The sequence below is a fragment of the Macaca mulatta genome, chromosome 4 (assembly GCF_049350105.2).
Source record: "Macaca mulatta isolate MMU2019108-1 chromosome 4, T2T-MMU8v2.0, whole genome shotgun sequence".
NCBI lineage: Eukaryota > Metazoa > Chordata > Mammalia > Primates > Cercopithecidae > Macaca > Macaca mulatta.
The window spans coordinates 27,655,883-27,677,032 of NC_133409.1; the positions used below are offsets into that span (position 1 = coordinate 27,655,883).

At 36.6% G+C, this 21,150-nt stretch overlaps 1 protein-coding gene across 25 annotated transcripts in view; it reads left to right on the top strand.

Annotated features, from left to right (window-relative positions):
- Positions 1-21,150, top strand: part of PKIB (cAMP-dependent protein kinase inhibitor beta) — a 246,094-nt gene that overhangs the window by 167,334 nt on the left and 57,610 nt on the right. For 3 of the 25 annotated variants that reach the window (XM_077998925.1, XM_077998928.1, XM_077998932.1), the window contains exon 5: positions 1,106-1,247. The exons of the other annotated variants lie outside the window; for them this stretch is intronic. The gene's annotated coding sequence lies outside the window, so the exon portion shown is untranslated. The remainder of the gene's footprint in view (positions 1-1,105; positions 1,248-21,150) is intronic. 25 annotated transcript variants of the gene reach the window in all.

The window sequence follows — 21,150 nt, forward strand, 5'->3', positions numbered from 1 at the left end:
CAGCTTTAGACTCAGGCACATTTCCTGAAACCATATTTAATCTCAAAATAAAGAACATAGCAAAGTTACTCTTCCACCTAATGCGATACAGCTATCCTGAAGCATGTTTTCCAACCCAAAACATGGTAACCCTTTCCCTACAAGAGGATTCAATGTCATTCACTGTTCTCCTTGACATTCTGTAACTTAAATATTGTAATGTAAAGTTAGCTATTATTAATATATTTTATGTTAGATCATAATCACTTAAAAGAGGGAAAGAAAGCAAAAATCTTAAATATATGTGCACACACATTTCTAACAAAATAAGGGATACTTAAAAATTACTGTCCTTGCTTCTACAACTGGCCATGTCCTAAATGGTCAATGCTGGTATTTATGATTCCCTTCTTCCGTTACCCATTTCATAATTCTCTGCTCTTAAGCAGGCACCTCAGCTGGTTATGGTTCTTAGCCTGGCGGGGTGACCCAAACCTTCATTCCTGAAGGGGCTGGGCCATTAGCAGTCCTGCCTGAATTGAAATATTGTGGTTTTCTATTGGTTTTCTTCACAGAATGTGGTAGTAATAAGAGATGCCCTAAGGGATCTCCTGTGTTTCAGACATGCTCATCCTTACTTCCATTGCATGGTATAGCCCAATTTCCCCTTGGTATTCAGGATTCACCACTCCAACCAACATAGTAATTTCTTCCTTTGCCTGTTGATTCAGAGGTCTGGGGAGCTCAGAGTGACTGGCGGCAGCCTTAATTCCCAGTTCAGTGGAATCCTTTTGTCTCCTAGTGGAAGCACACCTCCCTTTGAAACTAAGACCTCTCCACCAGCAAAGCGTACGGTTGTGGGGACATGAAGCAATTTTTCTCTAGTGGATTGCTAAGCATAATAGTTATTGATGTCACTCTCGTTTCCACCCCTTGATTGTTGGATTCATGAATCCTGGCAATAGGAGATCAAGCACCACATATTAAGCATATACATTTTTAGATTTTTTAAATTATACTTTAAGTTCTAGGGTACATGTACACAACATGCAGGTTTGTTACATATGTATACATGCGCCATGTTGGTGTGCTGCACCCATTAACTCATCATTTACATCATTTTTAGATTTAGAATATGTACAGCCGCCTAGAGGATATTTCCAGAGCCAAGCAAAATACTGCTACCTACTTGGCACTATGACTGAGTCTTCAAAGGCCATTCAACTGTTTTCTATTATGCCATCTAACTCAGGATGATGGAGAACATGGTAAGATCAGTGAATGAGAGTTTCTGTACTTCATTTGCTGTGAAGTAAGCTCCTTGATCAGAAGGCATGCTGTGTGGATTACCATAAGCATGGATTAAGTATTATGTAAATTCATAGAGGTAGTTACAACAGAAACTTTACATGAGGGAGAGTAAATTTATATCCACAATAAGTGTATAATTCCAGTAATAACAAAGCAGCACTTTTTCCAAGATAGAAGCAGTCTCATATAATCAAGCTGTCACCAGGTAGCTTGGTTAATCACCCAGGGAATGATACCATACTGGAGGCTCAGTGTTGGTCTCTGCTGCTGGCAGATTGGGCACTCAGCAGTGGCTGAAGTCAGGTTGGCCCATCTCCAACTTCCCTGTTGAGTGGAAGTTCATGTTACTGAGCCCATGCGTAAACTTCATCCCTCCCCACGGCCACCGTTCACAAGCCCACCAGTCAAAGACAGCAGTGGCTGGGGAAAGAAGCACAGTATCCACAGAATGGGTCATTCTACCCATTTGATTATTAAAATTCTCCTCTGCTGAGGTCATCTTTTGGTGAGCATTTACACGGTACATGAATGTTAGGTTCTATGTCCATTTAGGGATGTCTATCTACATACCTCTTCTCAGCTATCCTCGTCACCAATTTTTCAATCATGTTCCTTTTAAGTTGATGCCCATCTCCAAACTGTTGACCACAGCCCATGAGTCAATATAGTCTTATACCTCTGGCCATTTCTCCTTTCAAGTAAAATGAACACCCAGTTTCACTGCTCAAAGTTGAGTCCGCTAGGAAGACTTCTCTTTAGCACTGTCCTTCAGATACATATGAGAAAGGGGCTCTAGTGCAATCTCTCTTTACATTCGGGTGGTATTGGCATATCATGCAATACCATCTGTAAACCATTCTGAAATCTTGTTTCCTCAGTCAAATGATTGCAGGGAACTCCTCAGGAGACCATAGTGTTGACTAGTAGGGAGAAGGTAATGGCAGGAGTGGGGACTGTGGGCATTTGGGTCACTTCCTTATGTAAATTACTTGAGCCTATTTCAGGCCAATCATATATATACTACTTCCATTTGATATTGGGGTACGGCTGTACATGCCCAACGTTAAAAGGCTTGGTGGATAAGACAACAACCTTTTAATGATGGGTAGCTTAGATTTCATAGTAACTTGGTGGCCCATGGTGAGGTGTTCAGTTTCTGTATAGACCCAGTAGCAGACAAAAAGCTGTTTCTCAAAAGAAAAGTAGTTGTCTTCAGAAGATGGCAAGGTTTTGGAACAAAGCCTCAGAGTGTGCACTGTGATTCACCTTCAGGGACCTGGCAAAGGCTCTGATCAACATCTCTATCTGCTACTGGCACTTCAAGCACCATCATCAGATCTGATTAATCATATGTTCCAAATGACAAAGCAGCTTACATGGCAGCTTGGACTTGTGATAGAGCCTTCTCTCATTTGGGGAATCACCCAAAACTAGCAGCTTTTTGGGTCACTCAATAAATCAGTCAGAGTAGTACACCCAAATAAAGAATAAGTTGCTTCTAAAATCCAAAGAGGCCCACCCACTTGGCATTGTGTTTCATTTTTGGTTGCATGAGGAGCCAAATGCAACAACTTAATCTTTATTTTAGAAGGGTTATGTCTAACATACCCCATACAACTAGATCCCTGGGAATTTCATTGAGGTGGCAGGCCCTACACACACCAAGTATATGAGTAAATGAGATGTGAGGGGAATCATCACCCCTGCATCCTTCAAGTCCTCAATGGTGGCATTAAGCTCTGTAGTCCCTCTAGGAATACAGATTTGCTTCTGATTTACTCTTTTTCTAAGTGGAGACAGTTCTGGTGATTTCTACTTGGCCTCACTTCATAGTTCAGTAGTTTTTTAACTCTTGTTTATATATAGATTAAGAATTTAGTAGATTACCTATTTCTTTTCTAGAAACACCATCATCAACTAGCCAATTCCACAGGTCTCCACAAGTTAGACTATTCTGATTACTGCATTGACTTTGCTGTTCACTGTGTAACCACATCAACCTTGTCTTTGATGATTAAGGCTGCCACACGGCCTCTGCCACCCTGGGAGCCAATTATCCTTATTGCATTTAGGTATACCACCCAGTTCAGTGGCAGCAATTCCCATGGTAATGTCTGACCTGTAAGAAGAAGGATCGCAGAGCTCTTTAAGGATGCTGGGGCTCCCCTCACAAATTTATTTCTCACCCTCATGATGGAATGTGTGTCCTCAGGACTCTCCTGGGGTATGTGAGCATGTCTTACATGATAAATTTATTCTAATATTTCCACCTCCCTCTCTAGCCTTTGGATATCTTCCTCTTCAGTGTAGCAAGGCAGTTAGTTCTGGCATTTGATTTCATTTAAGGTAGACCACCTTGTAGTCCATGTTTCAGCCAACGAACCCAACTGTTAGAGCCTTTTCTAACCCTTTGAGCTAAAATATTGAATCCAGAATCTCTGCTTAGTGGGATGATATCAATAAATTCATCCTGATTCAACTTTATGGGAAATTTACTATGGTGGAAGGCCTCACACAGGCCAAACAGACAAGTTAAACAAGAAGTGGTGGTAATCATTACCCCTGTATCCTTCAAGTGCTTGATGGTGGCACTAATCCTTATAATTCCTCTAGGAATACACTTGAAAGAAAATGATTTATGTGATTCAACATTATGTTTCTTCCACAATTATCCCACATGCTTAATATTCATTTACATAATCCCCAGATTGTATAAATTGGAAAACTCATGCAATCCTTTTGGTGTGTAGCACATTTCCTCACACTTCGTACCTTAATCTTTGGGGCCTGTTGGGACTTGAGCCTAGTTAAAAATCTAGAAGCAAAGAGGGGTATCAGGGATAAATTCTGAGGAGAATCAACAGGGTCTTGCAAGACACCTACCTCAGGAGCAGCCATTACTGGTTCTTTAGGCAACACAGAGTTAACCTCAGACAGGGGTGAAAAGATTTTTCTGTTGGCAAAGAAACTCATCAGAATTTAGAGGTTTGATGTCACAAGTTTGAGTGGGATTTCCCATATGTCCCCATTCCAATTTTCAAGATCCCACTTGTTCTCAATCAATTCTCCTACTTTAACAGGAGAAATGCATTTTGTGTTGTAATTCAGCAACCCACAGTGTGAGTCTGCTTTTGAAATCTTAGCCCTATGGCTATAGGAGACAAGGATTTGTTTTGGGGCAGACATAGAAGTGTTCAGATTATTTATGCAGAGCTTGAACAAGAAATTTCAAGCCCTGAGTTAATCTTTTTATTTCCATTTTCCATAGCACAGTTTTCAGCACCCTGCCAATTTCATCATACTCTTTAGTCTGGCTAAAATGTTCTAAGGTATAAAATATATGGTCACCTAAAACTTTGCCTTTTACAACTATTTCATTATGAGTATTCAGTGGTGATATTTGTATTTCTCTATTGCCACATCACGCCACAGACTACCAGTGCCCTCTTCACAACTGAAAATTGTCTTTAGTGCCTTTAAATTTAATCACATTAGAGAACATATTCCAGGAATAGCAGAACCAAACCAATTCATATAGTTTATCCTTAAAATTCTGTTCCTATGGAACTACTCTTACTACAAAAATCTGTATCAGTCAGTTATGGCTCCACCAGAAAAAACAGAAATTGCTCTGATATAACTTTAGGTGCAACTTATGGAGAATGTACATATATATATATATGTTGTGTGCATATATGTTTGTTTGTGTGTGTGTGTGTGTGGAGAGATCGAGAGAGAAATTTATTGAAACTAATTGATTTGTGTGATTATGGAGGCTGGCTGGGCAAGTCCAAAATCTTTAGGGCAATCTGCAAGCTGGGAATCCCCTGGAGGAAACTGAAGCCGCATAGTCCACAGGTAGAATGTCTTCTTTGTCAGGGAAAGCAATCATCTGTTCTTTTGATGACTGAGCCAAACCTACCCAGATTATAGAGGATAATCTCCTTTACTTAAATCAACTGATTATAGATGTTACGTGTATCTACAAAATTCCTTTACCACATCACCTAGATTAAGGTTCGAACAACTGGGGCCTATGGCCTAACTAAACAGTAGTTTAACTTTGCTCTGGATGACTCAGAGTCATCCCATATACAGGCAGACGTAGGTGCTGTGTCCGCAAAGGTTGAAGCTAATTATATGCACAGACTCCAGAACTTGGTTTCTTGAAGAAGTTGTAGGTAACAGTTTCTTTTTCTTTAAAACATAGAATAAAATATTGCGGCCACAAAATACTCCTTAGTAATATGATTTGGCTCTTCTCCCGCTTCCCCCTCGCAAAAAAAAAAGGTTTAATTGAAGTGGCCTTTTCTCAACAGATTTTTTTTCACTCTTCAGAAAATTGCTTGTGGTCTATTGTTATTAATGTCTTTGAATTGACACATCCATAACACAGTGGGGTTGTCCTGATCTTTGGGTCCAGGACCCTTTTCAATTGTACTCATTTATTGCTGCCTGTGGAGGGGCTAATTCTGCTAACAGGTTTGGAGTTTGGTTTTGTTTGGCTACTCAGGTAGAATTCTAGAATTGGAAAGTTCCAGAAAACTGGTCCCTGGATAGCCAAGCTTTCTCAGTCTATTATTTAAAATGTTTAAAATGTACTAAAAAGAAAATAATGAGGTTGATACATGGCTAGAGTGATCTCTTGGCTGAGTGAAAGGAACACATTCGTGGGTGAACATTTGATTAGTCATCAGCAAGCAAGGCGAAAGGGCTTCCTGGATTGTTTTTCCAGGTGACTAGCATCTCCGGCCAAGCTCTTGTGATTTGCTTATGTGGAGTAATGGTGTGTGTTGGGCTGTTCTTCTCTTTTGCATGTGTTCTGGTGGCCAAGAGGAAAGACGTAAATTGCTCTGACAGGATTGCAGGTGCCAAGCTACAGCTGTGAGAGAGATTTTTATGAAGAACCTCTAGAGCAGGTTTTCTGATGGTTTAGCATTCAAACCTGGTAGGGTGGGGATGAGGTGGGGGGAATTTGACTCCGGAACATGCACTTTATTCTCTCTATTAATCTCAGTGCATTCTCTTTAATGTAACTTGAAGGGATTATTAGAAAAAAAAAATTGGAGTTAAGGGGTTTCCTGGCCAGATGCAGTGGCTCCCACCTGTAATCCCAGCAATTTGGGAGGTTGAGGTCAGGAGTTCCAGACCAGCCTGGCCAACATGGTGAAAATCTGTCTCTACTAAAAGTACAAAAATTAGCTGGGCATGGTGACGCACTGTAGTCCCAGCTACTTGGGAGGCTGAGGCAGGAGAACAGCTTGAACCTGAGGGGCAGAGGTTGCAGTGAGCCAAGATCGCGCCATTGTACTCCAGCCTGAGCCACAGAGAGAGACTCCGTCTCAAAAAAAAAAAAAAAGGCGAGGGGCGCTTTCTGACAATCAACAATTCCCTCTTTCACTGGGTGCCTTCCGCCTTCTCCAATTATGGCCAGCAAGACATGCACCTCTATTTTATTTAAGGCCAGATAATCTTTGTGCTTGAAGCCAATCTGATTCTTTCTGTTGCCTCTTCTGGTCTTTCATAAGCCCTAATCTTTACGTTCTGCTCTGTCAATAAGATGAAGTGTGAAGAATTTAGGGTTTGGAGTCAGACCATGGTTTGGATTTTTATTAGGAGGTTAGCTGATTTCCTCATAAAGAAAATGTAGGTACTTCAGAGCATTCTGTTGGAATAAGATCATGTTGGTGTAACGTGCATGGTACAGGATACATGCAAAGTATATTTTCCTTGTTGCCAATCCTCCATTTCCTAAACATAAAAATATGGAAACAAATAGGATTTTGAGTGGAGATGAGAGTTGTCCTTCCTGTCATTTCTTCCAGTCCTTTAACTGTGACTCTGTATCTTACATGCTAAAGATAAACTCACACAAGTTGCCATTTACCTCTAGAATATTGTTTGTCTTAATAATGGGCATTTATTGAACACTATGTTCAGGGTTCTTAACCAAGGCTAAGTAGGACCACAAATACCAGTCAACATTATTATGTGATTGCAGATTTTAAGAATGTAAACCTACATTTTGGTATTCTATCCTCAATTTTCAAAAACAGAGGTAAACCTTATTCCCAGTCATCAGTTGTTATATTTTTTCTGTACTGATTTACTCATAATCTGAATATATTACACTAGATTTATATATTTTTTAACTTCATACTGTTTCACAATTTTAGTGGTAGTAAGAGAAATATATCTTAATAGTTCAGATTTTTTTTTCTTGTAAGAGAAAAATATGAATCATGTTAGCTCACTTTTTGGTTCATTCTCCTAATATGGTTAGAACTTAAATTACTTTTGGCTTTCATGTTTTCTCTCCTGCATTTCAGTTAATATTCACGGACTTTTGTTTGTTTGTTTGTTTGTTTTTGAGACAGAATTTCACTCTTTTTCCCAGGCTGGAGTGAAGTGACATGATCTCAGCTAGTTACAACCTCCGCCCCCGGGGTTTGAGAGATTCTCCTGCCACAGCCTCCCAAGTAGTTTGGATCCAGGGACTTTTAATTCTTATGTATAAGTACTATATAGTCTGTTTATCATTATAAAAATTCATTGTTTCAATAAAAACATATTGAGGGCCTAAAAATGTGGAACAAAAAATGGAAATGGCACCTGACTGCTGTAGACAAAATATTTGTGTTCTTTCCACTAAAAAATGTTTATACGTTGACATCATAAATACCACGGTGATGGTTTTAGGAAGTACGGAACCTTTGTTAGGTGGCTAGAACATGCAAGTGGCCCTCATGAATGGGATTAGTGCCTTTTTAAAAGAGACCCAGGAGAACTCCCTCTCTTTTCCTAATGTGAAGATGCAGCAAGAATGTTGCCATTTATGAACCAGAAAGCAGGCCCTCACCAGGTATTGAATCTGCTGGTGCCTCCATCTTGGACTTCTCAGCCTCCAGAACTGTGAGAAATAAATTTTTTTTGTTTATAAGCTGCCGACTCTATGGGATTCTGTTGTAGCAGCCGAGACAGATGAAGACACTGCCTTCATGGAGGTAACAGCCTAGTAAAGAATACAGACATAAATAAATAAAAATACACATATATAGCTACTAATAGTGATGAGAATTATGGGAAAAATATATATTTCTAGAGAGAATAAGCTTGATATTGATAATGCTAATCAAAATAGCTTACTTTTAAAAAAATTAGATACCCTGTATAAGGATCTCTTATTACTGACTATTATACTAGACTATATAAGGAAAAAAAGTCATTTTAGGTTTATTCTTCTATGTATAAAATACTGAGAAAGAAGTAGTTATTTATGTTCTGTCCAGATCTGGAGCTTTGAAACAAAAACTTTAAAAGGTGCCTGAAATTGTAAAATTTGAGCTCAACGGTAACCATGTTATATTTTTGTATTTTTTCCTCCCCTTAATAATAATTTATCTTTTATGGTATTGTGAGTTTTGTTTTTCTGGATATGATATAATATTCTTAAGAGATTCTTTTTCTTTCTAGGAAATCTTCAGACTTAGCGCTTACAAATATTTATAAATAAAAACAATTGACTATGCAACTATTGTATGTACCAGTATAATCTGACCAGATGACTTTTTGTCTCCATTAAAGATCTGATAAGTTTGTTACATAAAATAATAGTATGTTGTAGACATATCATGAAAGTTTAAATCGTCTTTCAGAGAAGAGTAACAATTGCATAAATCTCATTTTTAATTTTAGGTAAACTGCACACTACATTGCTATACAGTTGAAAATAATCAGTTCATGGAGAATTAAATAAAATTTTTTACTTAAGTATATTTTAAGTATAGTATTTGAATTTGAAAGAAGTTAAATTTGCCTATTGTGCTAAGAAATTGTTCCCATAACATCAAGCAAAACTGATGTATCACTACTGAGATTTGTTCCCATTCATGCCACATGTCTGGCTGTCACTGTCCCTGACCCACAGTGTGACAGGTCCATGGAGTTGCAGCTTTAGCTCTTCAGCCAGAAACCCAACTGGGAGAAGTGAGGGGGCAAGAAGTTTGATGGGGGTGTCAGGCATCCAGGGAGTGGAACATGAGAGAAACAAGGGAATTCCGAAATTATAGACGTAGTACTAAGGGAGTCAAAGCAGAACTGGCTTATAGATAAAAGCCAGTAAAGGCAAGACCACCAATGATCCATATGTTTGCTCTATGCACACTAGCTATATTTGCCACATACATCTCCAGGTTGTTCACCTCCTCAAAGAGGCTGTCTCTGTTTCCTCATCTAATTTAAATACTCCTTGAGTTCTCATTATTATCTAACGACTTATTTTTCCCTTTTAGAATTATAAAGCGTAAATTATGTATCTGATTACTTATATATGTTCTATATTCTCTTTTAGTCTTCTTTTAAAATAAATTGTATTGTGTATGTTTGAGGTTTGTAACATGATGTTATGAAATATATACAGATAACAAAATAGTTAAAATAGTGAAATAGATTAACATATCTATCATCTCACATAGCTACTTCTTATTTAGTCTTTAAGGCTTTTTTACCCCAACTCTCTTCCAGTTGTTCAATAAACATTTGTTAAATGAATGAATAATGATCAAAGCTTTCAACAGGTTGCTGTTGGTGTTTCCCTTTATCCAGGAGGACTTGAGTCTAAAATTGCTACTCGTGGCTACATATTCATTAGGGGCTCACATGAACATCACCAAAATGCTTGGAAATGTACACATTTTTTCAAAGTGGTTATTCAGTTGACTTGCAATAGATGTTGGTGATCACCTACCCCCAAAATGCAGCTATTTATCCTAACCTAGTATCACAATTATGTTAGCGTCATTAGTTGTTTTTTATTGATGTCGGTGATTGATGTAGATTATGTTTTGGAGCTAACTCGGCTTTCATTCTTAGTGAAATATGTAGAATTTGATACTGAGGGGAGTTTATGAGTGAATGATTGCAGAAGTATTGGGATTGTCTCCAGTTTTGGGCATATCTACAATGCTACTTCCTTTTTCATCATGGTTTAGCAGGAATTGCTTGGAATCTTTCTTACATTGATGTTTCCAGAAAACTCTGTTGATATTTATTGCTCTTTTTTCAGCTGTATGTTTCTAATGTTTGAAAGATATGGAAGCTATCCAATTTAAACACTGGCTTTCAGCCACATCTCAATGTACTCATAAAACCAATAAAAATTCTTTCAGTCCAGCTTCACAGATGCAGGAATCACGTAGCTCTTTCTTGAGCCATTAAGGGACACAAGTAAAGATAAGGGTTTTGTCATACATCAGGTATGTGTGGTGTGTACACTAGCCTTAAAGATAAACTCACAAATTCTAATTTTCTGCTATTGTCCTGAATCACTGGATTAAGTTCTTTATATCATGCTGATTAGGATATACACTAAAATTAAATGTACTAATCTTTTATGCGAATTCAAAGAAAAAGCTTCCTAGAACCTTAGTTTGTTAATTAAAAATAATTTAGAATATTATGTACTTTTAATCTTCTTAGAGTCTAACATGTTTTTGTAATGGGTTGGTTTTGTGCTGGTTCTGGAATCATTAATAGGAAATATTAGACATAACTTATATTTGCAGAACTAGTTTGGGCCAAGTCGTGTATATTATTCCTTGACAACTTCAGGCACACACGATGACTAAATTAGTTACTGTATAATTATAATAATTAAACGATCTTTACTAAGTGATGAATCATATTTGATTTACAAATTCATAAAAGTAATGATACAACTTTTGGCTACATCTTACTCTACTGCAGAGTAGGAAATGTATTGGCTTAGTTTGCTGAGTGCTTTGAGATTATAATTTAAATACTGTCCCTTGAGATGTTAATAAATCCAATTCCCTGATATTTAACATTTAACCAATTGCCTTCATTCGTTTATACTCTTATTTTTCCTGTTTTCACGCTTGAAATTGTTGCTTTCATAATGGTGTGATGCACAGATCACATGGAAGTTTAACATAAACTTAGAGTTTAAGCTTGATTTTTCCTTATTAATGGGGATCCTTTCTGGGCAGAAGTCTTTCTGAATTAAGGCCAGAGGAAAGTTTTGTTTGTTGGCAAAAGCAGACCTATCTCAGGACCACTACTGGCTGCCACATCCTCTTACCTTAAATCTGAACCAGGAATCACTGAAGAGAAGGAATCTTGGTAATGTTAAATGTTTATGTTAACAGTAGCATTTATTTATTTGTTAAGCATTCATTTGACAAATTTTTATTGAGTACATACTTACCATCTGCCAGGCACTCCTCTAGATACTGCTGGGAATATAGGGTTGAGCAAAAAAGAATCATAGCCTAATGGAACACCCATTTTTAAAATAATATTAAACAGTAAGCTTGAATTATATAATATTATTAATCAAAGCAACTTTTCATAAGGAATGAAACTACACTTTACCAAATAGAAGTCACATGAACTTTTAAAATGAAGAGACATTTCCATTTGCATGTTATTTACATGCTTCTAAACACTTTAAAATAATTTTTTTCCTGACAAAGTTTAAAGATCTCTAGCTCTCATTAGAATTTTATTTAGTCTGTAATTGACGTAGCAAGTTAATGAGGCTTTATATACATATAAAATAAACTTGAATGTATTTTTAAATGTCTACATAGAGAATTCTATGTATGTGTGAATACTCTTTAGAAAGATATTTTCAAAATTGTTGACATCTGAAAGATTCGTTCCTTACTGTGCTGTTTCCCTCAGAGACTATGCAAAATTTAATTGTGCTTTTAAAGACATTGTGCATAATCGATCTACGGATAAATAAAACTGAATATGAAATCATTTTGTGAGACCATTTGGTTCTTATATGATCTAGCTATAGGTACTTGATTGTTTTCCCCACAAAAGCACTGAGTAAACTTATCTTTGTGAAAGGAATATGATTTTCCCTTCAAACAGTGAAATGGCAAGAGTGAAACATGGCGAGAGTTCCACTGTTTGAAAGGAAAGGCGTCTTCTTAACTAGTATTTATTTTTATTTTTAAATATTATTTTAATTTCAGGAGTACAAGTGCAGGTTAAAACTATAATTTAATAACTCTCAGTCTTAAGGTATTTTTTGGTAAAGTTGCCTATGTGTATCACTAGCACTGATTTAATGAAGTAGCGAGAGGAGAATCTGTAAATGTAGAAATGAAGTAATTGAAAATCTATTAGCTGAGAGGTTCCTGCTCATGCTATATTTAGAGAACACAATTAAAAGAAAAAAATGGAAGAAAAAAAGAAGCTTTCATGTGAAAAGACAAAGAGAATCACAGTACACAATAGAAAGAGCTGCGTTAAAGAAAAATAAAAATGGAAACATTTATCTAGTGCAGCATGATATTAAAATATTCTGAAAGAGCATGAAAATTAATTATCTACTTTAGTTTTCCTTTACAAATGTGTTGGAAATGCCAAACAAATTTCTGGATAAATGAGAAGGCTAAGCACTGAATCATTTGCAGGTGTTTTCTGAACACAGCAGAGCCTGGTGGATTCTGACATACATGAGAAAAGCCCCCACCAATTAAGGTGGGTTTCTCATGCTCATATGCACTTCCACTGTTATGGACAATATGGTCAAAAGTGAAGAAGCCCATGTTGCCCTTTGTTTTGAAAGACAAGATGATATGGTGGAAGGAACACTGGGCTGAATCTCTGGAGACCTAATTACACTTTCACTCTTCATCTCAGCAACTCGGAGACCAAAGCATGTAGGATTTCAGCTATGGAACTAGAGGACTGAGATGAAAGAGTTAAACATATTCTCCTCTAAGGTACCTTCCAAATTGATCACGCTGTAGCCTTGGGATATGTTGTTCTCTTACAGACTAAACCACAGATACAATCATGTTCATGCTTGGACCTCAGGGCTGAGAAGGCTTACTATATGTTTACAATTGTCATCGCTGGAAAGTATACAGGGCATGGATATCTTGGAATTAAATGAGCACATGGTTACTTACACTAAAAAGTTTCTGTTTTTTTAAGTACAAATTCTTGATTAGAATACAAGCAGGCAGTTCTCCCAACCTTTGCAATTCTATAGCCTAAAGGATTAGGCTAAAATGATCATGTTTATTATTAAGCAACCAAAGGAAAATGTTCTCATATGGAAATGTGTGATTTCTTCAAGAAAACATATTTGCGACAGGATTGTAAATAAGAGAGAAAACCCAGTGATTGATCTATTTCTGCAATCAATATTACCATTCATCTCAAGACCCACTCATTTAATAAACCTTTTATGTATAAGACACTTACATTTATAGATTAAATATTTATACTTAGACATTTTTAGTGCTTTAGAAGAATAATCAAAAGGTAGAAAATATACATGATTTGTTAAATGTGACAAGCTGGCATCTTATTTCTACATTTGAAAAAATAAAATAAGCTCAATTTGGGATCTGTAATCAATGTGTTCATCAAAATGCTACAAGAATAAATTGTATGGATAAACATGAATGGCATACCGCACACTGCAGTCCTCCCTCAGAGATTCACGCTCAGCACTAACATCATCTGAGTCAATTTATTTAGCTTAAAAAAACTTTATTGACATAAATTGCTACCATAAAAGCCTCCCATTTAAATAGTTTCTAGTATATTCACACACTGTCACGTCACCACAATCCATTTAAGTCATTTTCTTCACCCCAAAGATAAATCCTATAAACATTAGTTGTGACTCCTTATTTCCCGCAAAGCCTAGGGACTCCCTCACCATCCTTAGGCTACCACAAATTTTTCTTGTTTTGTAAATTTGATATTTGGACATTTTATATAAATCGAATCATACAACATGTGGTTCCTCTCATTTAGCATAATGTTTTCAAGGATCATCAATGTTGTAGCATGTATCAATCCTTCATTCCTTTTTATTGCCAAGTAATATTACATTGTAAGAATATACTACATTTTATTTATGCATTTATCAGTGACGATGGACCTGTATGTTTTCTCCACTTTTAGGCTATTATGAGCAACATTGCTGTGAATATTCCTGTAGAAGTTCTTTGTGGACATATACTTTCATTACTCTTTGTTATGGTTATATATCTAGGAGTGGAGTGGCTGGATCACATGGTAACCCTATGTTTAACAGTTTGAGGAAATGCTAAACTATTTTCCAAAGAGACTGCATCATTTTACATTCCAGCCAGCAATGAATGAGGCCTGCCATTTCTCTGTATCCTTCTCAACACTTGTCATTGTCTTTTTAAATTATAATCATCCTAGTGAGTGTAAAGTGATATTTCAACATAGTTTTAACTTGCACTTCCCTAATAGGGGATAATGATGCTCTGTATCATTTAATGTGCTTATTGACCACTTACATACCTTCTTTGTAGAAATGTCTATTTATGTTCACTGCCCATATTCTAAATTGGATTACTTATCTTTTTATTATTTAGTTGTAGTTCTATATATACTTAAGGTCCAAGTCTCTTATCAGACATATGATTGGCAAGTGTTTTTTTCCAATTCTGTAGGTAGTCTTTTCACTTTTGATGCTGTCATTTGGTGCACAAAGGCTTTTTATTTTGATGAAGTTCAATTTATCAATTTTTTTTTGTCACTTGTGCTTTGGTGTCATATCTAAGAAATGATTGCCTAAACGAAGGTCACAAAGGCTTACTCCTATGTGTTCTTCTAAAAGTTTCATAGTGTGTGCTCTTACATTTAGATCTATGGTTCATTTTTAGTTAATTTTTGTGTATTGTGTGAGGTATAGGTCCAACTTTATTCTTTTGCATCTGATATCCAATTGTCTCAGCATAACTTTTTGAAAAGACAGTGCTTTCTTGCACTGAAATGCCTTGGCACTTGTTGAAAATCAATTCACTATAAACGTATGGGTTTACTTCTGGACTTTCAATTCTATTCCATTGATCTATGTGTCTTTTGCCAGTATCATACTGTCTTAGTAACTGTAGCTTTGTTAGTAAATGTTGAAATCAATAAAGGTGAGTCCCCCAAGTTTGTTCTTTTTCAAGGGGGTTTTGGCTGTTTTGCATTTCTTGAATTCCAATTAAAATTCAGGATCAGTATGTCAATTTCTGTAATAAAGCAAGTTGGATTTTGATGGGGCTTGTATTTGAATCTGTAGATCACTTTGAGGAATATTTCCGTCTTAAAAAGTCTTCAGATCCAAGATCTATTTATGAACCCTCTCTTTCTTTCTTAAAAGGACCTATTTCAAGGTGCAGGAAAATCTTTAGTGACATTCTTCATATCACTCTTCTTGACAAACTGTTTAATATTAGAAGGGATTTCAGTCAACTGTGCTGATGACACAAGGCTAAGAAAAGAACATACGGTAGACCCAATGATATCAGGACAGACTGATATACTGACATCAACAATATGATATTTTTCAGTCTTAAATATCAATAACTATATTTAGGTTAAAAAATTGAACTGTTCTAGAACAGTTTGGGGGAGTTTTTTAAAAATATTGTATATGATTGATACTTATTTTAGCTCTAGAAGTGAAGACTTAGGACATGATAGCTGGCTTTTTAGATACTTGAAACTTCATATATGGATGAAGAAGCAAAATGAAGCAAAATAATAGGATGATGTTATCAGAGGATAGATTCAGCACTATAAGCATATTTTATACATTATAAAAGGCTATTGTGATATATTTATTAGTTTAAATTATAATTTTAAAAAGACCATCTTAATAATATTAGGTATTTATAATGATGACCATCAAACTGCAAGAGACTCAGTTACCAAAAGGATAATTCCTTTTTCAGTATCTTGTATTTACCTAACAGGAGAGAGAAATTGGAACATTTTAGAGACATTCTTAGCAACTAAGTTTGCAAAGGTTTTACTCTTTGCAGTGAAGAGTAAAATTGTTCAGTTGAGTCCAGGTGATTGTGGCGGTAACTTTATTGGCACTGTGAGTACTTTTTAGAGTTCACCAATTTTGGAGTTGGTCTTCCTTCTTTCCTTCCTTCCTTCCTTCCTTCCTTCCTTCCTTCCTTCCTTCCTTCCTTCCTTCCTTCCTTCCTTCTCTCTTTTTTCCTTCCTTCCTTCCTTCTCTCTTCTTTCCTTGTCTCCTTTTTTTATTTTTTATTTTTGGAGTTTCATTCTTGTTGCCCAGGCTGGAGTACAATGACACAATCTTGGCTCACTGCAACCTCCGCCTCCCGGGTTCAAGCAATTCTTCTGCCTCAGCCTCCTGAGTAGCTGGGATTAGAGGCATACACCACCATGCCCAGTTATTCTTTTATTTTTATTTTTATTTTTTTGTATTTTTAGTAGAGACACGGTTTCCCCATGTTGGACAGACTGGTCTCAAACACCTGACCTCGGGTGATTCACCTGCCTTGGCCTCCCAAAGTACCTGGCCTCTTTCTGGTGGAAAAACATAAAGCTGAGGCATAGAGGAATATCTTTTCTATGAGTGAAGTGGCAACTTAAGCTAACATTGAAGTTAGTAATAACATTTCTACAACTACTGAAAGCTTTCTTTATGAGGTTGGTAAAATTATTACTGTCTCTTTACTAATGAGTAAACTGAAGTTTAGAGAGGGTATATAACTTGTCCAAAGACACAGAGCTAGTCAGTAGCGGAGCTAGCAACACTCAGGGATGTCTGATTCTAGCTGCTGTTTGTCTGCCTTCCAAGAGAGAGGCTTGAGCAATAAATTATGTAGGTTTAGTTTAGTGACTCAATTCCTTGGGTCTATTTCTGTTGTTTCCCTTATCCCGATTGTCTTATTTCATCTTCATTTCCTTTGCCTTGAAAAACTTCATGGAAATTGGACTCCAGTGATTCTGTTACATCTCTGTTCTTTTCAGTGTATTGAAACTTCTGGGCATGGGTAATTGTGGTGATAGCTTGATATCTGTTAATACCCACAGATCATGAGATGACACCTAAAAGCACTAGAAGCACAAGCTATTCTTGAATACTTGGTTCATTTCAAACTATTTTAATGTATTCTTTAATCTAAGATCTATTAGTCTGATCCTGGTTTTGCTTATCTTAGGAACTGGCTACACATTTAGAGATGCTTTAATTTAAAAAATATGAATCTGAGAAAATGTAACCTGAAAGAAGAGTCTGTTAAATTACTATGTTTCCTGGATTAACATAGTTTATACCTGTGCCCTCCAGGAGCTGCTAAGAGTCTACCATCATCCCCAGGTGGATGTACCAAAATGGCTGCCACAAGAAAGTACCACAAACTGGGTGGCTTAAAACAAAGGAAATTTATTTGCTCATAGTTCTGGAGGACACAAGCCTAAACTCAAAGTGTTTCCAGGGCCATCCTCCCTCTGAAGCCTAGAGGGGAGGATCCTTCTTGCCTCTTTCAGTTCTGGTAGCTCCAGGTATCCCTCAGCTGGTAGATGTGTCCCACCTCTCTCTTCACAGGACATTCTCCATGTGTCTGTCCTTACATTGCCTTCCCCCTTTTTATAAGGACACCAGTCATATTGGATCAAGGGCCTATCCTACTCCAGTGTGACCTCATCTTAACTTGGTTACATTTGCCAAGACCTTATTTCCAAATAAGATCACATTCACATGTACTGGGGGTTAGGACTTTCATATATTTTCGGGGTAAACAATGGGACCCAGAACACCATATTTGTATTTGTTTTAGGGCTGAAGTATGATTTTTTCAGACCAGTGCCTCAGAGAAATGTGGAGGTGAGTGGAATCATTCTACTGAAAATTAGTATTTTAGCATTTAGAACATATGATCTTTGTACCACTTCCTTCAAAAGCTTATTTACGCATTCATGAGGATGTGGATATTCTCATATTGAAGGTCTCTACAAGATGATGTTATGTCAACTAGTGCAGTATGATATGACAACAGTAATACTGCAATGTGGTGAAAGTACCAACAACTGACAAAATCCACAGACTAGCTGTAACAATCAGAGATTGATTGTTGTTTGAAGCCCAGCTTTCAGCAGCAGCTGCTTCATTGAGAATTGGTTTTAGTGACTCAGCACTGCAGCTGCCATTTTTCTCTGAGCCAGACAAATCCTGACATGAGCAAGGTACTGTTATAGGAAGTATAAATTCAGCTAGTTATGACTGTCATTGGCCTAAATATGAGACTTGTAGTCATTCTCAGATTAAAGGAAGGAGATTATTTTGATACTTAATGTAAATATTAAATTTATTTATTTATTTATTTATTTATTTTAGAATGTGGTTTTTCTCTGTCACCCAGGCTGGAGTGCAGTGATGTGTAATCATAGCTCACTGTAACCTCAGACTCCTGGGCTCAAGCAATCCTTCTGCTTCATCCTCCCAAGTAGCTGGGACTACAGGTATATGCCACCATGTCCAGCTAATTTTTTCTATTTTTTCTAGAGGTAAAGTCTCACTATGTTGCCCAGGATGGTCTTGAACTCCTGGGCTCAAGCAATCCTCCTAACTTGGCCTCCCAAAGTGCTGGGATTACGGATATGAGCCACTGTTCCTGGTCTGACATTAAATATATTTTCATCAAGTTTTTTGTTGTTGTTGTTTATTTTCATTTTGTTTATAGCCTTCTTGCCTTTAAATTTAATTTAATGTAATGCCTTAAAATGAAGCATATCTAAATAATTCATCTTCTAAAGGCAAATATATAGTATATAATTGTAATGTTTAGAATTTAGTATGCCTAGTTAACACCCCTTTAGGGAAAAATAAACCTTTGTAAAAAGCATATTAGTATATTTTTAAATTCAAATTAGTGACATCAACAGTGTTAACATTTAGCTGTTAGTCTTCCTTGCAGCCATGAAGTACATAGTCTGTACAGCCTAATACAGTGAACTTCTATCAATGCTTCTCCAGTTCTAGAAAGATCATGAATTAGAAAAATTAAGCTTTTTCTTTTTGTTCTTGTTGACCCATATACCTGGGTTAAAAAAATTTTCAAAATGACAGCAATGACAAAAAGAAATAAGGTTAGGCTGCATTGCTTAGTAAACATAAGTAGGAAAACCAGAAATGAACATTTCAACCTTTGTCTCTTTATTGTTGAGCAAAATATGAAACCTTAATTTGGCCAGTTTCCTTTTGAGAGATTGTTCTTACAGATAATGCCTAGGAGTCACTCTTCAAAGGGCCCTTTAAAATGGATTTATTGCAAAATTTTATTTCAAATTACTTTCTTAGTCTAAAATTCAAAACTATCTGCATCTTATTTAGATAAAAACATCTAAATCTGCAGCATGTTAAATAGGTAGTAAAGAAATGTTCCTCTGAATAAGATCCTTCTAATGCATTTCTCTGCTGTGTGTGCTTTTTCTTGGGTATAGGAGAATGAAAGAGCTATGACAATGTTAGGACAAAGTAGACTTGGGAGAGAGACCTTCAGTCCAAGAAATAATGAGATCAAAATCACACAGGAATTCACACAGAGTTAGTTTTGAAAGGAAACAGATGTCATGGAAAGGAAAAAAGAAAGTTGGTTGTAAAGTCAGTTTTTAATGAAAAAAAAAATAGTTAAAATGCATTTGAAATTTTCATAGATATTTTCTGGTCCTATGCATGTAATTGGTTATTTAGAGGTCATTTGGTTTTAGATGAAGCTGAGTTTATCCTCCACCCCCTAACCTGACACGTCAGTAAAGGAATGACCTTGTGCTAGTCATTCAACCTTCTAAAGCACAGTTTTTCCTTTGGTACAAAGAATAGTCATAATAGCAACTTCTGTTTATTAAACACTTACTAAGTGTTAGGAATTACATTAAGTACTTTTCAGACATTGTCTCACTTAATCTTCACAACATCCTGTGAGGTGGAAGTTTTATTTCCACAGTATAAATAAAGAAATGTGAGCTGAGTTTGCCCAAGTCATATAGCTATTATGTTCTAGAGCCAGTCTGTCTCCAAAGCTCGCGTGCATAGCATTATACTGTCTTTAATGTTAGTCTTTGCCAGCCTTAGCCTTCCATGACCAAACCTTTATGACCATCTAACTTCCTGTGCCCAGTGCACACACCATCGACACTGCCTCTCAGCCAGATTCAAGCAGGTTGACCTTGCAAAAGCCCTTTAATTTCCGACAGGTTCCCTATGCAGAAGAAGAAACTATTGCTTATTGCTTTGTAAGGGGTCATTTAGCTAACCAAAATCACGTCCATTTAATAGCAGTATCTTGACTGACTCAAAAGGGCACAAAATGATAATATCTACTTCAAAAACATTTTTTAAAACTGGGGATATGTGCTAGGTTTTTTTTTTTTTTTTTTTTTTGGTACTTCTCTTCCACCTTTCCCCTCTGTATCTCTGGAGTCTATCAAATCACTTTCTGGTGGATACGCAATATGACAATACATTTATTAGTAGTCTTGAGCTGCCCTTATGGGTGCATTTGTGTGTGCTTTTTGAAACAGACCAGACTCCTTTGAGCAGGTGACTGATCTTATCAAGGAAGCGATGGAATATCTGGTGTTAAACTATAATGCTAAGAGGGCATCTTATAGAAACCATTTTGAAAAAATATGGGATATATCAAAAGTGACCTCTAAAGTAGAATTCGTCAACTTTACTTTCAGACAAAGTCTGAAAAGTGCATTTCTTTTTGTTGCTCCTGTGAATCAACTTAGTCAACCACTACTACTAGTATTAAGTCAGTATGGCAGGCAGACCTGGATTCATGACTTGACCTTGCTCGGCACTGGCTCGATTATAACCTCAAGCTTCCTTAGGCATCCAATGGTACTAAATTTTTTTATTTTTTCTGACGGTTTTTGAAAGGTTTCAGTGAGAGAATGTTTAAAGCATCTGGAAAATCATGGGCACTCTACAATTGTTTGCTCCCTTTCCTCCCAGTGAGTTGGTATGGTCATTTTTATATGTAACATAGTTTCATTGGCTTTTTTTTGTGAGCACAA